This window comes from Danio rerio, chromosome 6 (genome assembly GCF_052040795.2).
Source record: "Danio rerio strain M-AB ecotype USA chromosome 6, GRCz13ab, whole genome shotgun sequence".
NCBI classification, from domain to species: domain Eukaryota; kingdom Metazoa; phylum Chordata; class Actinopteri; order Cypriniformes; family Danionidae; genus Danio; species Danio rerio.
This window is the reverse complement of record NC_141026.1, coordinates 36,479,925-36,495,826: the sequence shown is the minus strand read 5'-3', so window position 1 is coordinate 36,495,826 and position 15,902 is coordinate 36,479,925. Positions and strand designations below refer to the sequence as shown.

The 15,902-nt window shown below is 35.4% G+C and overlaps 2 long non-coding RNA genes across 3 annotated transcripts in view; one reads left to right on the top strand and one right to left on the bottom strand.

Moving 5' to 3' along the window:
- Nucleotides 1-1,628, top strand: part of LOC137490673 (uncharacterized) — a 202,150-nt gene extending 200,522 nt beyond the window's left edge. For both annotated transcript variants that reach the window (XR_015944652.1, XR_015493839.1), the window contains 2 exons: nucleotides 162-248; nucleotides 632-1,628. This is a non-coding gene — a long non-coding RNA (uncharacterized LOC137490673). The remainder of the gene's footprint in view (nucleotides 1-161; nucleotides 249-631) is intronic.
- LOC141386313 (uncharacterized) overlaps nucleotides 1-15,902 on the bottom strand; it is a 147,674-nt gene that overhangs the window by 53,984 nt on the left and 77,788 nt on the right. Inside the window, exon 3 of the long non-coding RNA XR_015493859.1 lies at nucleotides 8,648-8,802. This is a non-coding gene — a long non-coding RNA (uncharacterized LOC141386313). The remainder of the gene's footprint in view (nucleotides 1-8,647; nucleotides 8,803-15,902) is intronic.

Genomic DNA, 15,902 nt, shown 5'->3' with positions numbered 1-15,902 from the left:
GCAGATTGAGGTCTGTCATGGGTGAGACATTTCAAAATACAATAATTAGTATTGGGATACATGCATTTGTCTATGTATTAAATGTCTTTTTCCCCGTTTCATGTTGCCTAAATATTTTGTAATAAATAAAATAATACAATTTTTTGTATAAATAATTCCAGAGGATGAAACAAAATGCACAGCAACAACCAGAGTGAGCCAGAAGATAGCAGGAGAAGTAGTGAAGAGAATGACAACCATGAACAACAGTGTGTTACCCTTCTTTCACCAGCTAACTGAGAACTTGGATTAGGTGAGACACTCTTAATAGTTTTATCAGTATTCAGTCAGTTTTAGTTTATTAGGAATACATAAAACAAATAGTCTAATCTGTCCTGCCGTGAATCAACCCATCACAAATGCTACAATGTTTTTGTAAAACCTTGTTAGGGAAAAAAATAAACAGGACGTTCTGGTTAGTTATCTTTTAAACATGGTAGTGAGCAGGTTATGAGCAGGAGCCAGTTGCTCAGTACCAGCTGAAAACTAGCCCAACCTAGCTGCCATGCTTCAAAATAATTAACCAGTATATGATTTTTTTTTTTAAACAAGCTTCTTCTATGCTTATGTTAGTCTGTTTGTCCTTATCCAGAGTTCTTCATAATCCTGGACTGGGCCAAATCCTGACCAGATGCTGTGGTGGTCATGGAGGAGTGAATCCTAAAAGACACACGTGATCAATGAGTTTCCGCATTGATCCAATGGGCCAGCCTGACCACCCGCTGGTGAACTTTCAAGCCTCTGGTGCCTAGACTGCGGCCTTGCACAAGTTTGGCTAGAGGAGAACTGGTCGTGCCCAACTGAGCCTGGTATCTCTCAAGGGATTTTATTCTACACTTTCGTCAGTTGGTGAAGTTTCTTCCATGCCACTGTCGCCACTGGATCACTTGGCTACGATTGGTGGATCGGTGGATTTGCTCTTCAGTGTTTAGACTTTCAGCAGTGACATTTACTGCTTCAATTCTGAAAACTGGACTGAAGCAGCTTCAATTTACAAGAACTTCTATGTTAAGCTGCTTTAACATCATTGATCTACATAGTAAAAGTGCAATAGAAATAAAGATGAATTGCATTTGAACATGTGAATTCAGACCTTGTTGAGCATTTGACACCAGAACTAGTAATATTTTAAAGTTGGGTTGTTTCTGAGTCGGCTAATAGTTACAAATATTTATTTTTCCAACAATATGCAATTCAGAAGTTTAAATTTTTATTGTACATGTATGTTCTAGTGCTTTGTGTGATTTATTTATTTTTAATGTGTTGATTTTATTGCTTAATGTAATTTTCACACATTTTCCTTAAATGCTTTAAGCGTTATTAATGTTTTAAAGAATGGAATATTTTGTAATTGTGTCTGGTTTAATGTCAGTAGTACTTAGTACAATTGGTTTTTTTTTTCTCAACAATATGCAGGTCAGACACTTAAATTAGTTTTGTACATGTATGTTAATGTGCTTTGTCATTTTCAATGTTTTTTTTTCTTAAAATAAAATATTTTGAATGATTGAAATGTAATGTTTTTACACATTTTTAAGCTTGTTTTAAGCATCTCCAATGTTTTAAATAAAGAGTGTTTATTTTGTTAATATTTTGTAATTGTGTCTTTTTTAGGTCTATAGTATTAAAATAATATTAATAAAATTATATTATAAAATATTTAGGACAAAATTAAAAGGTTTACAGTAGCTAACTGTTAACTTAGGTTTTTACAGTAGTTAACCATTTTCAGACACTACGGTAACATGCTGTAAACGGATTTACAGTTGTATACTGTAAATCTAAAATACAGTAACTTACTGGCAACAGTGTTGCCAGTAAGTTACTGTAAAAACCCTTTGAAATGTCTAACAGTGTACCTCTGTACCACCTCAATAGCATGAAAAGTGTTGTGCAATACAATATGATAACAACATTGTAATTATTTTTTTGATGTAAGTACCTAGTAGTTATGGCTGCTTAAAGTGAGAGAAATGTACCCCCCCCCCCACGACCCCCCCAAATCTGCCAACCTAATTTAAAAAAATGGAACCCATAATTTATGAAAAAAGAATAAAAAGAATTTTACCCAAGACTGAAAAATACTTTCAAAAACTCAAAATTCCAGCCTAAAAAATTCATAGAACGTTGAACATGTTAAAAAATTAATACTAATTTAAACAGAATCGGAGAAATAGATTGAAAATGCAAGAATGTGCAGCATGTGTGGAAGTGTGACAGTGGCAAATACCGAGCTGGAAGCAAATCTTGGATCCAAATTCAGTATGTTGGTTTAAGGCCTTGATGTGACCACGTACTGTAGCGGGGCTTAACTGCTATAAAAGAAGACCAAGCCCACTTGATCTGCCTCTTCAGCGCATTGAGCAGAGATCAAGGTCTCATTACAAGGTTTCCCCAATGTAGAAACCACCCTCTGACCAGGCAATGAACCAGCACAAAGCAACCACGTGTGCTATTTAGATAAGAGAATGTGGTGTGTCCTATATACAGCTAAATGTTTAGTCAAAAAATAATCACACATATTGCAGAATTGCCATTTATTTAAGTGCATGTCTTTAAAAAATAATGTTAAATATGAATTATCTGCACTTATAACAAACACTTTGTTGAAGAAATGCATTGAAAAGATGAATTGACACTTAAGCATAAATGGCTGAAAAATTTCTTCAAATGTTTAGCCTTTCACCATTAACATTCTAAGAGACCATCCATGAACGGCGACTGCTTTCCTTTCTGGATGAACACTTTTCTGTGCTAAAGTAATGGATGGTTTTGCTTACATATTCATACAGCCTAAGTAGACATGCCATCATTTGATAGAGACCCCGAAGGTCTGAGCACCATTATTTCTCCATCGCTGGTTAAATAAGTTTCCATCCATTCAACACTTAACTGTAATTTGTTTTGGTCGGGGAGACTGTAAAAGCCTGGGAATTATCCGTTGAGCTTTGTGTGCTCAACATGCCATCAGTTAGGTGGAAAGAAAGAATAAGACAAATTCTAGCAATCTCAGAAAATTTTTTTTTACAGACATTTAAATGTCAAAAAGAGTTGATGAAAAAAACAATGCTTGTTTGCGCATCCATTCAGGAAATCACAGCTCCTTTCATCTCTGGCATGAGCTTGCACTCAATGTGCATATCAGATGCATTAAAAAAACGTCAATATATTCAGGACGAATATCAAATCCACAAGATTTCTGAACAGAGTTTTTCTGAAAAGAGCTCGAGATGCCCAGAGGAGAGGAAATGAAGTCTTAGTGAGCACAAACTCTTACACTTCTGTCAAATGGTGGTTTTATTGAAGTTTATTTTCAGAGGCTTTACACTGACCAACATTCCTCCTTCAGTGGTTGAAAAGCTGACGGTGTTGAACATTGCCGTGGCTCAGCCAAGCTATCATTTTTATATGTGTAATTATTTTGATTTCCTGAAGCAGCTCATTTTGCACTTCTTAGCTGTTTGATTTGGCACATGAGATGAGTTCAAACGAGAGGCCAGCTGTTTATTTTTAGGCTCCTTTTACAATGATTTGGACAGGTTTAGTCCTCTAACCTCTATTATACCATTTGATGTGTATAGTTTTGAAAGAAAGTTTTTTTCTAGCGAATAAAGCTTTACCAATTAATAGAATAATAAATTGAGACATCCTCTTATTTTAAGAACGCAATACTTCCTTCTTTTTAAAAATATTACTGACAGCAGACTTTTTTGTTTTCATTTCTTTTGAAAAGAAACCCCCTACCTGTTCATTCATGTATATTTAAGACACACGATCAATAACCATTATGCAGGTCTAACTAAGAGAATGCTTGGAATTAAATATATGTCATATTAAACATTTTTAAGCACTTTTAAGTAAGGGATAATGTACATACAGGTGGTTGTTCATTCAGAATAAAGCCCGACAGGCTTATCAGCATGTTGTATAAGACTGAAGGGCTTTAGTCTGTGAAAAAAAAACACCTAGATGTACATTATCCCACTTATTATGGAGCTACTTACCACAAAAGTGAACAATTGTGAAGTCAAATTTAAGACTTTTCAAGACTTTTTAAAGACCATTATGAATGAAATTTCAGATTTACACAAGGGTACACACTAAGGAATTTTTCCAATGTCCCAGTTAAAACATAAAAAAACAATGATAACAAATGTGATTGTAAGAAGATAATTTTGTTAAAACTTTTATTGTGATGGAATGTTAGCGATTAGACAGACATTAGCCCAATTGGTTAGCTTTACATGGACAAAGAAAAATTAAGACCTGTCCAAAATGATTTAAGATCTACAGTACAACACGATATTTCAGCGAATTCAATACTCTTTAAAGCCTAAAATTTTGTTTTTAAAATTTAAGAGGTTTTAAGACCCCCCAGAAAGAGGGGAAAGCTTGCAGAAAGAAAAGGCTAAATGCAGCCTACACTAATATGTATTAATCAGTCCCAAATGTTTATAAATGGTCAAGTTATGTTAAGTCTGTTTTATTAGTTAAGTTAGGTTAAGCCTATGCCTATAGTTTAGTGGTTGTTATCTGGGAATAACATTCTTTGGATTGTTGTGATTGACCAGTCAGAATCCATTTCAGCGAGATGTTAAATAAAATAAAATAAAATAACATAAAATAAAATAAAATAAAATAAAATAAAATAAAGCACTGCTTCAACATTGTAAAAAGTGTTAGGTTCCTCATAATTCTTTCCTGTTGTCCCAACATGTATCGATTAAATAAACTTAATTGTTTTTACAAATTTAAGTGACTTGAACATATAAGAAAAGTTGTCTTAATAATCTTAATAATTATGATGTTTCAGCTCATTTAAAATAAGTAGATTGAACAAGCAGCTTTTCATTGCTTTAGAACAGGATAGAAAATAAATACTAACAAAAAAACAACAACTACACAGTTTTTTGGATCCATTATAGAAAATATTATATTTTAAATAGACATTTAAACAGAAATTTAGAAATTACTTTTAAATTTAGAGGTTTTGAAATGAAAGCATGCTTGCTAACAGTGCAGTTCATAACCCTTTAAAAGCAGGATTTCCAAACACAAAACAATAGATTTCTCGTTTCACACAAGATAAAATTGACAGACAGTTAGATATTATCCATATCGTATGATAGTCTCCTGTCTGCCAGAATGCAGTTACGGTATCAAACGCTCACAGTTGCTGCCGTGTAAATCAATACAGTTGACTTACTCGTACTCCATTCCCATAACACACAGTCTGTGGTGTACGTAGTTCATGCATGTCCGTTTATATATTTTTCTCCAGGTGTTTTGCCCTCTGGCTGAATCTAGCATTGGCTTTAATAACTTGAGGATTGACAAACCTCATATCTCAAGCCTTGGCATGTGTGTTAGCAAATCCATTGATGCATTTATTTTAATCTAAAACAAGATTTTGAGATTGCTAATAAAGCAAGCGGAAAATTAAAACAATTAAATGTTATTGATTCCATCACCTTGTAAAACCAAGCCTGAGGCACAACATAATTGTACAAGTGATTTAATGGGATTGTTTGTTCCATATCACAGAGCTGGCTTTAAATTAATCTTTGGCTTTGCTGATATGGAGAATATTGTATGGACTCGTTCTCGGCTGTTGGCTGATTTATCTGACTCTTACAAAAGGAATCTAATCTTGTGTTTCTTAATGCTTTACTCTGTGAAGAAGCCCTCGAGTGTTGATGAGGCCCTGATTATCAGTCTGCGTGTCACATACACACACACATACACACACACACACACACACACACACACACACACACACACACACACACACAAACACACACACATACACACACACACACACACACACGAGTGAGGATTGGTTTCGTCACAGCTCTCGTCCTGCCTTGACTGATGTGTGTCTTTGTTTGGAACACTAGATCTTTCCACCCGTTGATGTGTGCTGATGTTATCGGAGTAAATCTCCCAAAAAGAAAAAAACCTTACATCTCCAGAGAGTGAAAAGATATGTAACAATGGTTGTTCTAAACTTTCATTTGGTTCAGGGAAAATGGGCAAAAGTTTTTGTTTTTGTTTTGTTTTTTCAAAACCATGATATCTGTGGATGGGAAAAGATAGAGCAGGCAATGTAGGCCAAGTGATAGTTCTGCATTCAGGACTATATTAACATGCTTTAAATTAAAATACATCTACAATACATCAACTTTGAATTACTAATAAATATTACTAATAAAAATTTAATTACTAATAACAGGAGTTTTTATTTCCATTTATGAGCAGTACTGTTTTTTTTTTTTTTGATGTGCTTATATTATTTTATTATTTATTATATATATTTATGTGTCATATAGATATTTATGGAATATACAAGTCTGACAGGTCAAAGTGCATATAACATTCTTAAAATAATCTATTTCTGTTTGACACTGTTAGCACTGGCGAGTCCTGGCTGGGCCAGTTGTTATTTCTGCGTGGAGTTTGCATGTTCTCCCCGTGGTGGCTTGGGTTTTCCTCAAAGTCCAAAGGCATGCGCCATAGGTGACTTGAATAAACTAAATTGGTCATAGTGCACAGTATGTGTGTGCATCTGAGAGTGTATGGGTGTTTCCTAGTACTGGGTTGCAGTTAGAAGGGCATCTGCTTTGTAAAATATATGCCTGATAAGTTGGCCGTTCATTCAGCTGTGGCGACCCCTGATGAATAAAGGGACCAAGCTGAAGGAGAATGAATGAATAAATGAATCTAATCCTTCAGCGATGTTAACTTATTGTTTTGAGGAGAAAAAAACTGTAAAATATAAAAGAACATATAAAGCAGCACTATGTACCTTAATGATGTCTCCAAAATAATATTGGTGGTAGAAAAACTTTTAACTAGATGAATTTCACTCCTGTGGCTAACAGATCTGCTATGTGATATTTGTGGCACATAGTGTAGTGTAACACAGGACATTTGACCTGGTTGGTGGACATACGTGGTGTATTTGAAATCACAACTTATATTCACTATTCCCTACATTAGTCCACTAATATAGTCCACTTGAAGGAGTGAATGAAAAAGAGTGAGTGTATAAAAACAATTGAGCGAATTCCAGCCTTTTTTGTGTTTTGCTGGTTCATAAATCCATTAGATGGATTTGATTTTAAACATCTCCTTCAGACCCTGTGAAAGTTCCCTTACACTTAGGGCATACTCTCACTAGGCACGGTTGCCTTGAACAGTACAGAAGAGCGATTGTCCCCCCACTACCCTAACCCCCTCCTGCGCTCACACTGCATCTTTACCTTCCGAGCCAGAGCATACTTACATCATTGATAATGTGACTGTTCAGTTTAACAGGAAGGAAAGTGCTCTCGCTCAGCACAGTAAAAATTGCTTTAGTAGTATTGTTTTGTATTATTTTTTTAGTCATTTGGTATGCAGTGACACACAGTCCAATATTTTGCTGAACAGATCCATAACTTTTGACGATCATAAGTTATCATAAAAGTCATCAGGCTGCAGGTATTAGAAGGTTTGCTAAAGGTGTAGCTGATGTGCAGCGAGGGGTTCATCTTTGATGAACTATGATTGTACACTTTCATTAAAAAGTAAGAATAATTGATAAATCCACATAAAATAGTCCCAACTGATGACTCCAACTGAACGGTTGCTACTACAGTAGTTCAGATACGGTTGTGCCAGGAAGCTGATGAGAATTATTTATATTACCTATTAAATTTCCTAATAATTGCTTTTTTTCACATCTAGCCCTACCCCAACCCTAAACTCAATCATCACAGTAATGTAAAAACAGTAGTTGTAGCAAGTATTATTTATGTTATTTATTAAATTTCCTAATAAATTGTTTTTTTTTAACATCTACCTCTACCCCAACCCTAAACCCAATCATTACAGAACCATAAAAATATTAATTATTGTTATACAGCATCACAAAAATGATGCTACTGTATATTGATGTGCATATCCGCAGCTGTATCCTATCTAGACCGAACCGCGCTCTGGCACACCTCTCACAACTTGACCAGAATCGGCCAACTGAATCATGCCTACCTAATTCGGAGCAATCCCACTTGTCAAACGTACCAGGAAACGCGACCAGGCATGGTTGGGATAGCCTAGTGTGAGTAAGCCTTTAGCAAGCTATCTACTGTTAAAGAAACAAGGTATTTAGATTTCTGTGTGTATTGTTGTGGTGCACTGTGGGATTGATTGAGTGCACATCAGAACTACCACTGCTTTTGATACCGCTAGAATTGGCTGCTCTCTCAAATAGTGCACTATGTAAGGATTTCTGGTGTGATTTCGGATATAATCATGGTTTCTAAAAGAGAAAATGTCAGCAGGTAGTCAACAAATGCATGTTTTTGAGTTTTCGACACAGGCATTTGCACTCCCACAAGGGGAGCAAGAGATACTTGCATAGTGTTTTACATTACTATAAAATCTAAATTCTATTGCTTTACACCTCAGACTATACTAAAATATTTATTGAATGATTTCAGCTTTAATAAATAATTATACCATACCATTCCAATAACACATCTTTAATGTTGTGGTTGCGTGTCTCGATACAGTGTTGTGTTTCAAACATACACTGACATATGAAAGATGCAATCTTCCCACTCACCAGCTCAGTCTCTCTCTCTCGCCATTAAGTGCTGATCAGTTTCTCAAAGGAAAGTACGGGAGCCTGAAGTGATGACAAAAGGCAGCTCTGTGTTTCATAAGTGCTCGTTTCTGCCAGAGGGACTGTCAAAATGCATCAGCCTGCACCACAAGGACCTGCAATTAGTATGAGACCAACATTAGTTTATGTGGAAATGTAGAAACTACCATCACACAGTGAGAGAGCTTATCTCTACACAGGCAATAAATCCCAGAAGAAAACATCTTACTTAAACTTCTTTGACTGCTTGAGACCCAAGAGAATTCATTATTATTCAGACTGCAACCATGTTTGATCATGCTTTATAGAAAACCTCAGATGGTAATAAAGCTGATCTAACTTACATTGGCATTGGGACTGATCTAATATTTTGTGTCAGATGTCACACAAGCTCTATAAGTGAAGAGAACAATTTGTGATAGGGAATGAGTTGCTAAACTGCCTATAATGTGACAATTTTGTGAGGTGGTAGAAGCAGAACTTTGTTCAATATAACCATGATATGACACCTAAAAGCTGAGCCCTCAATGAAATACAGCTCATGAAATCCTAGAGTTGTGATGAACATTGCAATGGTGATGTAACTGGCTTTGCTGTATCCTTTTCTTTGGGCTGTGTCTGGATGAAGAAACAGACTGAAAGATTTTAGGGATTCAAACGTTTAAGGGAAACTGGAAAATCATGTAATTGAGTTCATTTATAAAGTTGTGGGAACATTGGAGGAAAAACGGTCAAAGTAATAATGATTATTTAATCCATAAACAGTGTTAATGCATGTGTACAGTGATAAAATGTGTTTACGTGGGTGCATTCATTAATTCATTCATTCATTTTCTTTTAGGTTTTGTCCCTTTATTAATCTGGGTTCGCCACAGCGGAATGAACAGCCAACTTATCCAGCAAATGTTTTATGCAGTGGATGCCCTTCCAGCTGCAACCCATCTCTGGGAAACAACCATACACACTTATTAACACTCATACACTATGGACAATTTAGCCTACCCAATTCACCTGTACAACATATCTTTGGATTGTGGGGGAAACCGGAGCACCCGGAGGAAATACACATGTACGCAGGGAGAACATGCAAACTCCACACAGAAACGCCAACTGATCCAGCCAAGGCTCGAATCAGCGACCTTCTTGCTGTGAGGCGACTGCACTACCTACTGTGGCACTGCGTCGCCCTATGTGGCTGCATATTGGAAGTAAAAGCTAATATTGTCGGAATATGGTTTTTGCAAGAATAAATCTGTTAGATTTATCAAAGAACTGCATTTGAATGATGTAAGAGAAATGAAAGAGTACAATTCTGAGATATTTATGTTTATTTTAATACAGAAATGCTGATGTTCATTTTAGTAGACTAAACAAGTTTTACTATAATCCCACACTAAGCTACACATTTAGCATAAATAAACTGAGTGTGTTTAGCAAAGCTAACTTTGCAAAGCTATATTTACATATAGAAAAAAGACAACCAATAACAATACAAAACTGCACCAATTTATATGGGTTTGAATACAAATACGAAAAATGTCCCCATTCATATGCTTTTACAACAAATTTAGTAATGTTTAAGAATTAGCAAGAGATGTGATGATCTTTTGTAGCTACTTGAATGCGTTTGACCACACACATATCAGCGCCATTGGTGTGATCCAAGAACTGTGAAGAAATGATGCCAACTACAAAGCACTTAGGGGTATTCATAATCCTGGACCAGGCCGTATCCTGAGCTTATGCAGTGGCGGTCATGGATAAGTGAAGAGCATTAGACTGATTCTTGAAAGACCCAAGTGACAGATAAGTCTTCTTATTAATCCCGTGGACCAGTCTGATCACTCGCCAGTGACCCACAAGCGTAAATCTCAAGGGGATGGGGGGGACATGTTCCCTCCCATCCGAGGATTGTAAAAATGAAAAAATGCAGATAACCGATGTAATTGTCCATGAATCTGCTGTATTAGTGATTAAAATGACTTATCTAGTTAAAGTTAGCTTGTTGCAAAGTGCCTTGCAACTTAACACGCCAAAGCTGTTTCCCATGCATTGTTTCTTTTGTGACGACTTGGCATAATGTTAACATTAACGGCCACAATTAGCATATTCTTTAGCCGTGTATTTGCTAAATGAGCACTGTGCTACGTCCAAACTAACCTCACTGTATTTTTTGTATAATCAATTTCTATTCTGTTTTTAAGTGACTCAATTAATTTGAAATTAAAATGTTAACCTTGTTAATTACTTGTTATCATTGTTGTGATTTTTATCGTTTATGATAGTTTTACATTCGTTATGTAAAGCACTTTGAATTTCCATTGTGTATAAAATGTGCTACAGCATAAACTTGCATAGTTAGATAAAATGACAGAGAAAAGACAATAAGATCATTTTTCAGTGCAGCTAAACACCAAGTTCAAAAACTTCACATATTAAGCAATTTGGCTTTAAGAATGAGTGCTTATGAAAATACTAATGTCACAATACTAATCACAGGCAAAAGAGAAAGAAATGATTGAGGAACAAGCAGAGCAGGGTCAGTCAGATGTACAGTGTCAGGTAAGGGTGTTGTGCTTTATTGAAGGGATAATGACAATTTTTTTGGAGGGTGAACAATTTTTTTTAATGTTTTCGGAGTTGTGGCTATTTAACAGATGAATCTTACACACTCACTGATTTACAATATGATCTGTCAATTTAAAAAAGTGTACAGTAAAGTTAGTTATGAGTATGAAAATTTTTCTGCATTTATTCTGCTTCAGGAGTCAGTCTGTTGACTGTAAACAACATAACAAACAATGCAATAAATAGTTTTGAAGAAAAATTGATTTGTCATTGAACCTGAGAAAAAAATTTAAAATAATCATAAGGATGTAATCTCCATGCTATAATAATAATGAAACCATTTTTAACTGCGGGGACATTTCTTTATTAGTACCATTTGGTTATATTATTTGTGTCTCCTTCAAAAAAATGCTAAAAGAAATTTTATATTTACTGTACCCCCTACTGTTAAATCAGATTTACGCCCATGCTGTGACCTACTCTTACCTGCACGTCTTTCTGCACGTCTTTCTCTACGATGAACGCCTAGTGTTCTTCAGCCTTCAGCACCTAGACTGCAGCTCTGCACAAGAAGTTTGGCCAGACAAGAAATGGTGCCCAATAGAGTTTGGTTTCTCTCTAGGTTTTTTCCTTTACTTTTGTCAATTGGTGAAGTTTGTTCCTCACCACTGTCGCCACTGGCTTGCATGGTTTGGGATTTGTGGAGCTGAGCATGGATACATTTGCTCTTTAGTGTTTGGACTTTCAGAAGTGAAATTTAAACCACACTGAACTGAACTAAAATGAACTTCAACTCTGAAAACTGGACTGACAGTTTAAAGTTAGTAGAACTTCTATGTTAAGCTGCTTTGACACAATCTACATTGTAAATGCACTATAGAAATAAATAAACAAACATGAACAATGGCTGTGTCCAAAACCACCTAACGTTACTACTGAGTAGGTAGCACATTTGAATTTAAACTACTCGGCCATTAGAAAAGTACGTTTTATACAGTATGACCAACACAATCTCATGGCAATTCATAACTTTATTTTATTTAGTGTCTAATTTGTATGAATTCGTACAATCAAATTCGTACAATTTAGTACGATTTGCTCATCACCCAATGTGGTTGGGTTTAGGGGTGGGGTTGGGTGCCTCGCCTCCTTTCTAAAATCGTACATTTTCGTATGACTGAAATACTTACGTTTTCTCGTGAGATCAATCTGGTATGACTGTAAGTACTATGAATGAAATCAGGACATACTACATCCGCCATTTTGTCATGGTCACATGAGCTACCCACGTCAGTTGCGCCGCTTCACTTCCATCCACTTCAGAATCTCGCCGGAAGTAGTAAGTCATTCCGGTGCTCCTCACATACTGATTTTCAAGTTTTATGGGTAACACTTTAATATAACTATCCGTTATAACTAGTTAATAGACCATTAATAAACTGTTAGTTAACAAGTTATAAATGACTTGTTAAATAAAAGTTAATAGTTTGTTAATTATTTACAACTGTGCCTTATAGATGGGCAATGGATAACTTACAAGCCGTTAGTTGACAAGTTGTAAATGACTTCTTAACTGTATTTTAATGATTTATAACTATACCTAATAAATTTTTAAGAGATCATGAACAAGCTGTTAGTAAATTACTTAATAAAGACTTGTTAAGTATCTGTTATGGTGTGTATATGTTATTGGGACGTTATTCTAAAGTTGCAGCTATTTTTCATTTATTAACTGTTAGTTAATGAGGAATAGTTGCAACTTTAGAATAACGTCCCAATAACATGCTTAAGCTAATAACTAACACTTAACTATTATATTTACTCACACTTTACAGACGAGAGTTGTTCATCGTTTGTTAACCATCTACTAATACCAATGAATCCTTGTAGAACAGCAAATGGATGGAATAAGTTCAAGCTACAGAAATTTGATGTAATATTTAAAATATAAAATGTTTGTTTCTAAACCTTGTTCCACTTATAGGCTTTTCTGTGTGCTGTGTTTTACCAAAGAAACTCCACAGATGAAATTTTAAAAGTTGTCTTTAATGTATAGAAACACACATACTGAACCATGACATGGCAGTACAGCAGTATGCAAGAATACAAACCCATGAAGTGCTAAACATGAAAACAAAATAAATAAAAAATTTAAAATTACACCAGTGGTCTAATAAAAAAGTTTCACTGGTGTTATTATAGGGTGAACAACTGATCTGTAAAGTGTGAGTAAATATAATAGTTAAGTGTTAGTTATTAGCTTAAGCATGTTATTGGGACGTTATTCTAAAGTTGCAACTATTCCTCATTTACTAACAGTTAATAAATGAAGAATAGCTGCAACTTTAGAATAACGTCCCAATAACATATATACACTATTAACTGATACTTAACAAGCCTTTATTAAGTTATTTACTAACAGCTTGTTCATGATCTAGTACTAATTTATTAGGTATAGTTATAAATCATTAAAATACAGTTAAGAAGTCATTTACAACTTGTCAACAAACGGCTTGTAAGTTATCTATTAGCCATTTATAAGGCACAGTTGTAAATAATTAACAAACTATTAACTTTTGTTTAACAAGTCATTTATAACTTGTTAACTAACAGTTTATTAATGGTCTATTAACTAGTTATAACAGATAGTTATTCTAAAGTGTTACCGTTTTATGAATTCGGACATAAGACTCGGCCCGCATGCTGATTTTAGGGTACTATATAGTATGGAAATATGCGGTTTTGGTAACAGCAAATGAGTTCTTGATCATCTCACGAGTTCTTGACGAGCTCAAAATTTTGTGCTTGGCTCAAAGAAAATACAGCTTAAAGTGTAAACAATATGGATTAAATTCTTTTAAAAATTCTAATTCCAGTCAGTCTGGGACAAATGATTTTGCATCATTTCTTTTTTTTTATCAGTGATTTGTAATTTACAACTTCCTCAGATGAAAAAAAAAAACTTAATTTCATCACCTAATGTAAACAGTATTTTCACTTTCTTGCACTATAGCAGGGATGGGCAAACTTGATCCTCAAGGGCTGGTGTCCCTGCAGAGTTTTGTTCCAACACTAGTCAAACACACCTGAACAAGCTAATCAGTGTCTTCAAGATCACTAGAATCTATAAGCAGGTCCTCCAGGACCGAGTTTGCCCACCCCCGCACTATAGACACTATCTTAATCACTCCATGTGTCTTGGAAACATTGTGCACTTCGAATTGTGTCATTCAGGTGAGTGGCCTTAACAAACCACCTGTAGAAACATTTTTTTCTCTTATGCACCTGACACTTTATCGAAACTCCATCTTACAAGGAAATGTTGTTTACTATAAATGAACCACAATCATGTTGGGCTGCTTGTTTCAACCTTGAATAACTCACACAATATTAAACCTTAAATACTTCTTTTGCACATTATTAACCTTTAATCCCTCTCTTTTACAATATCACAATATTGTTCAGTCTAATGTAAGTACTTTTATAGCCTGTCATATGTATATAGTTAAGCATCTTATATGTTGGTTATGCATAGGTTTTTTAAATATCTCTTATGTCCAGTATTGTGTTTGTATTAATGATTAGTTTATGTAGCACTGTTATCCTGCAAGACATGACAATTCGTTCACCCTGTAGGTCCACATATGAAATGGAATGACAATAAAGCTCGACTTGACTTGATTTTGTAACATTTAAGAAATCTCCCTGGCTTCCTTCAATAGACCACCACTGCAGAAGGTCCAGTGCAGAAGGATTACAAAGAAGGACTTGAAAAAAAAGATCTTCAAGTAATCCACTTTACACAAGAACCTCACATCAGACCACACATCCCCTTGCTTGGAAACTATCAACGTTTCATAATGAGGACAACAACCAAGATAAACAAACCACCAAGACACTGAATAAGCGTAGAGTCAGTCAACATGTCTGAACAAATGAGAGGCACTTGAGCAAAAGTGTTTCAATAAGTGGAGGCTTCACTTAGCGTAACCCGATCACCATTTGGGCTCCATGGGAATGACAGTCAGTGATTGGCATCACCTCTGTGGCGCAGACGTTGCTGTTTTAACACTGGATAAGGACAGAGGAGAGGAGCCTTTGTGCTCTTATCTGTGCATAGTGCATGTGGAGTCGCCACCTCAGTTTGGGATCAGTCTAGCGGTGTCTCTTCGCTCCTTCTGAGAGCCACAAACAACCGCACACGCTCACATAAGTGACATGCTCACGTCTGGACATGCAGAGGTCTGGACTGTTTTATGCTGCCGCTGACCCTGGAAACAGCACGGTGAGGGTTTGAAGCGACCCTAAACGCTGATGGTCAACGATCACTTAGAGAGGCTTCACATTAGGTCTTGCATTAAAAGCAAACATTGGCAATTGAGGCAAGCTGGCACATTTTTTACAATGCATTCATTTATATTTGATTGAAATAAAGATTATTATTTAAAGTCCACATGAATCTTAAGTTGCTGAGAATTCTATTGGCATTTTGTTTTTAGGGACAACTCACTTAATTTTAGCATATTATTTCTGAAAACAAAAGTAGTTATTTTTTAATTTTTTTTTTTTTGCTTGTCTAGAAAATGCTTCTTCATACAGTATATCCCTTTAATTGCCCCAAAAAGAAAAAAAATTACATTGCATTTCT